Genomic DNA, 5,581 nt, shown 5'->3' on the forward strand with positions numbered 1-5,581 from the left:
ATTTGTTAAGGTGCATTTAATGGACCAGAATGTCAACTATCTTGGTGAATGTTCTGTGTGAGTTTGAGAAAAATGTGTATTGTGCTGCTGTTCGATGAAGTAGTCAATAGATGTCTATTAAATCCAGTTGATTGATGGTGCTGTTGAGTCCAACTAAGTCTTACTGGTTTTCTGCCTGCTGGATCTGTCCACTTCTGGTACAGGAGTGCTGGAGTCTTCAACTATGGATATGGATTCGTCTATCTCTCCTTGCAGGTTTGGCTTCACATAGTTTAACACATTTTTGTTAGGCACATACACATTAAGGATTGTTGTCTTCTTAGAGAATTGACCCTTCATCATTATGTAATTCTCTTCTTCATCACTGATAAATTTCCTTGCTTTGAAATATACTCTCTGAAATTAATATAGCTAGCTTGGCCAGCATGACTCATTAGTTGAGCATCAACCTATGAACCAGGAGGTCATGACTTGATTCCTGGTCAGGACACATGCCTGCGTTGTGGACTTGGTCCCCAGTAGTGGGTATGCAGGAGGCAGCCGATCAATGATTCTCTCTCATCATTGATGTTTCTATCTCTCTTTTTCTCTCCCTTCCTAGCTATTCTTGCTTTCTTTTGATTAGTGTTATCCTGGTATATATTTTTCTTCATCCACTTACTTTTAATATATATGTGTCTATATTTAGAGTGGGAAACATATAGTGGACTTGATTTCTGATCTACTCTGACAATCTTTGTCTTTTAATTGTTGCATTTAGACCATTGATATTCAAAGTGATTATCAATATAGTGGGCTCTACCATGTTTGTTACTGTTTTCTACTTGTTCTCTTGTTCTTTGTTTCTATTTTTGTCTTCTCTTTTTCTGCCTTCTGTGTTTTTAATTGAACTTTATATATGATTCCATTTTCTCTCCTTAGGATATCAGTTATATTTATATTTTCTCCTTTTTTAGTGGTTGCCTTAGAATTTGCAGTATGACTTACAAATAATCCAAGTCCATTTTCAAATAATGCTATACCACTTCACAGGTAATATAGAGTACTTGTAAAAAAATAATACAAATTCCTCCCTCCCATCCCTTATATCTTTGCTGTCATTCATTTCACTTATATATAAGCATGTGTAAGTGTAGATATATAAAATATCTATACTAATAAAAAGGGATGTCCCTGCAGGATCAGGCCTAAACAGGCAGTCGGATATCCCCCAAGGGGTCCCAGATTGGAGAGGGTACAGGCCAAGCTGAAGGACCCCAGCGCATGGTCAAATTTTGTGTACTGGGCCTCTAGTATATACATAATTGAATACATTATTGTTATTGTTCTGAACAAACTGTTATATGTTAGAGCAATTAAAAATAAGAAAAATGAATGTTTTTTTATTTTACCTTTACTTATTCCTTCTTTGACGTTCTTTCGTTCCTTATGCAGATCCAAGTTTCTGACCTATATTATTTTCCTTCTCTCTAAAGAATTTCTTTTTACATTTATTTCTACTGGTAATAAATTCCCACAAGTTTTATCTGTCTGAGAAAGTGTTTAATTCTCTGTCGCTGTTTCTTTAATTTTTTCAGTTATAGTCAGGTCTTTATTTAAGAATCTCATCTGCCAACTTAGCATTTTCCATCAACACGGGGAACAAAAACCTCCACAGGCTTCACCATCTTCTGCTTAGGTGCTGCCTTTGTGGGAGCCTCAGCAGCAGCCATTGCTGCCTTTTCAGATGTTTGCTTCGCATTTCTTGCTTCCTTGGCAGCCCTGCGAGCTTGTTCTCGTTGAGCTTTCCTAACTTCAGGTTTCTGGTTTCTCTTGGCTGTTATATCAGCAGGAGATGCACCAGTGATGGCCCTCTGGAATTTGACTGCACTGTGGGTTCTTTTCTTTTGAAGTTCTTCCAACTGTCCCTTTTTGTGCTTCCTTCTGTAGAGGACAGTCCAGTTCACCTGCCCAGGATTCCTCTTGGAAAGGAATGACGACTTGCATTTTGCATTAAGAAACTGGAAACCCTTTCCCGTCGTTCCTGGTATAGCACCTCCCGTGTCCGGGCTAGATCTTGTATCCCCTGAAACTGCACAGCTCGGCCTTCACGCTGTGACCACCACAGAGCAGAAAAGATGGTGAAGAGGAGGAGACTCTGTCACTTTTGATGTATAATGTCACAGGGTACAGAATTCTAGGTTAGTGTGAAGGTTTTTCTCTTAACATTTTATTTCACTCCACACTCTTCTTGTTTGCACAGTTTCTAAGGAGAAGTTGGATATAATTCTTATCTTTGCTATAGGTAAGGCGTTGTTTTCCTCTGGCTATTTTCAAGATTGTTTTTATCTTTCATCTTTTGTAATTTGAAAATGATATGCATAGGTGCCAGTTTGGGGTATTTTGTTTTGGGTTTTTTTTGCATCTATATTATTTGGTGTTCTTTGAAATTCTTGAATCTGTGTTTTGTGTCTGACTTTATTTGGGGGCAATTGTTAGTGACCTGTTTCAAATACAGTGGGGCCTTGACTTGCGAGTTTAATTCATTCCGTGACAGAGCTTGTAACTCAAATTATTCATATGTCAAATCAATTTTCACCATTACAATGAAACGTGATGCTGGGCTGATGTTGTGGCATTCACTGTGGCGCTCGCTGTGCCAACTAGCGGTGGGGTATCTGAAGCTGGCTCATAACCCGAATTTTAGCTCGCAACTCAAAGCAAAAAAATTGGCTGAGAGACGGCTCGTATCTCAAAAACTCATTAGTCGGGACACTCTTAAGTCAAGGCCCCACTGTACTTCTTCTGCTCCTTTTCCTTTTCTTTCTGTTACTCCCATTATGAGTTTGTAACATCTTTTGTAGTTGTCTCATAGTCCTTGAATATTATGAGTGTGTGTTTTTTCCAGTCTTTGTTCTCTTGGCTTTTAAGTTGGGGAGGTTTCTATTCACCTCAAATTGTCTCAAGCTCAAAGATTCTTTCCTCAGCTGAGTCCAGTCTACTAATAAGCCCATCGAAGTCATTCTTCATTTCTGTTACCCTGTTTTTTGGTTCTTTTTCGTACTTTCTTAGCATTTCCCTCTCTGCTTACATTGCCCATTTCTTCTTGCATGCTGTCTACTCTATCCATTAGAGCTCCTCACATATTAATCACAGTTGTTCTAAATCCCCTGTCTGGTAATTCGAACATCCCTGCCTTGTCTGGTTCTGATGCTTGCTCTGTCTCTTCAAGTTGTATTTTTTTGCCTTGTGGTATGTCTTGTGAGTTTTTCTTGCTAGTGAGCATGATGGACCAGGTCGATTGAACTGCTGATGGCAGGCCTGTAGCAAGGTAGCTGTGCGGGGAAGGGAGGGCTCTGCAGCCCTGGGGTGAGGTCTGTCTCAGTGAGCCGGTGCCCCTGGAGCTTCACAAGTGCTTCTTAGTTTCTCTCCCGCTCAGGTAGGACAGGATGGCCAGATGGAGCTAACAGTCAGTGTTTCCCTTCCCCCAGGCCAGTTAGGCCCTGGAAATACCCAGCAGGGGAGGCCCTGGGTAATTAGTTTCCCTGAGGGCAGGTCTTATTAAGAACTGAGTGCTTGGGACTTTCAAAATGGCTGTCTCCTCCCCCTGCTGGAAGCAGGAGCTTCTGCTCCCGTATTTACTGTGACAGCTTGGCTGAGCTTCTGGAGGTAAATCTCACAGAACTGTGGGGGCTCCCGTGACAGAGTCCCAGGGTTTTACCTCTCAGTGGTGTCCATACTGAGGAGTCTCCAGCGTGTCTTTGGTTCCAGGTTAAGTGTTCCTGCCCTGGCACTGGCTCCCACGCGTTCCCGTAAGTTCTGCCTCCCTGTGTTAGTCTGGCTGTTTGCAGTCTTGGCGGCCGCGGTTTTCCCTGTGTCTGTGTCCTCCCCTCTCTTAGGGATACAAGACATGTTGTTGATTTTTCAGTTTGTTCAAGTTTTTACTTGTTTGGACAGAGTGGCGACCTCTTAGATGTGGAACCAGAAACTGAAAGTCTCTGTTTCTGTTTTTTTTAAAAAAAACTATATAGGTTTTGAACTTTAAGGAAGTCATTGCTATTAATCTTGTTCCCTGTGAATTTGGTGTTTGTTTTTATATTTGGAATAGCCTTGCCAAACAACAAGATGAGAAAAATATGAATCCAAGTTTTTCTCTGGTTTCATAAGAGCCTCTTATGTTACGTGTCTATGGGATGGTTAGAAGGCAGTGTTGATGTTGCAAAGAAATTCCCTCTATCCTTTGGGACAGCTGCCCTTAAACTGAGTTGTGCAATGGGCTTCTCGCCAGAGAACTAGGAACAGGAAAACACTGAAGGTTGGAATCTTTCATGATAATAAGGAGTTGAGAGGCCAGTTTCTCTTTGTTCCATTAGGAGGGACACTTCTGCAGACGAAGGATATGATGGGATCTCTCACCTAGCTTTGTAAGTAAGATAGACAGCATAACACCCCCCTCCCCAAAAATGCCCACATTCTAATCCACGGAACTTGGGAATATGTTACTCTCAGGGCAAAAGGGAATTTGCAAATGTGATTAAATTAAAGATCTTGAGATAGGAAGATTATTATAGTGGGCCCAAAGTAATCCCAAAGGTCCTTATAAAAAGGTACAAAAGGCTCAAAATAAGAGAGAGAAGGCAATGAACTATGTAAGCAGAGGTCAGAAAGAGAGAAATGTGGAGATGCTATGCTGCTAACTGTGAAGATGGAGCAAAGGGCCAGGAACCAAAAAATGCAGGTGGCCTCTGGGAGCTGGGAAGTCAAGGAGATGGATTCTTCCCTAGAGTTTCTGAAGGGAATGCTGCCCTGCTGACACCTTGATTTTAGACTTCTGGCCTCCAGAACTGGGAGATAACACATTTGTGTTGTCTGAGCCACTGAGTCTATGATAATGTGGTAGAGCAGCCACAGCAAACTAATACGGGATTGTTGAGAGTACAAGTCAAGTGCAAGCCAAATCCCTGCAATGGCTCCTGACTACTGTTGCTTCCCAGCCTGTGTTCAATGTCATTGGCTACTGCCAGGACAGTAAGATTGATTCTACCATCAATGCATGGTCTCAGAGCACTGATATCTTACCCAGAAAAAGTTGATTGGAGTCATTTGCCTAAAAGTAAAAGGGCAGGAAATGTAGGCTTTTACATTTCCTTTAATTAGCACAGGACATCACTATGAGTTCTTAGAGAATTTCATTCTGATTAGTTTCTAATAGGAAGAAAAATCACCCTGCCTTTTAAAACTATTGTGAGGATGAAATGACAAAATACATACATGTGTAGCCCTTAAAACATTGCCCGGCACATAGGAAGCCTTCAGTAGGTGTTTGCCGTTGTTATTTGCATTTGGGTTCTTCAGAGAAACAGAACCAACAGAATGTGAGTACATATTATATACAGAGACTTATTTTAAGGAATTGGCTCACACATTGTGGGGTCTGGCAAATCTGAAATCTGTAGGGCCAGCTACCAGGCTGAAACCCAGGGAAGAATTGTTGTAGTTTCAAGTTCAAAGACAGTCTAGAGACAGAATTCTTTCTCCTTCCAGGACCATAGTCTTCTCTTAAAGCCTTCTACTGATTAGGTGAGTATGAGGCGTAATCTGC

The 5,581-nt window shown here is 41.3% G+C and overlaps 1 pseudogene; it reads right to left on the minus strand.

The window, feature by feature from the left end:
- Window positions 1–1,575: 1,575 nt before the first annotated feature.
- On the minus strand, window positions 1,576–3,891 carry LOC102760775 (annotated as a pseudogene).
- Between the last annotated feature and the right edge of the window lie 1,690 nt (window positions 3,892–5,581).

This window comes from Myotis davidii, unplaced genomic scaffold, assembly GCF_000327345.1.
Source record: "Myotis davidii unplaced genomic scaffold, ASM32734v1 scaffold792, whole genome shotgun sequence".
Classification (NCBI taxonomy): domain Eukaryota; kingdom Metazoa; phylum Chordata; class Mammalia; order Chiroptera; family Vespertilionidae; genus Myotis; species Myotis davidii.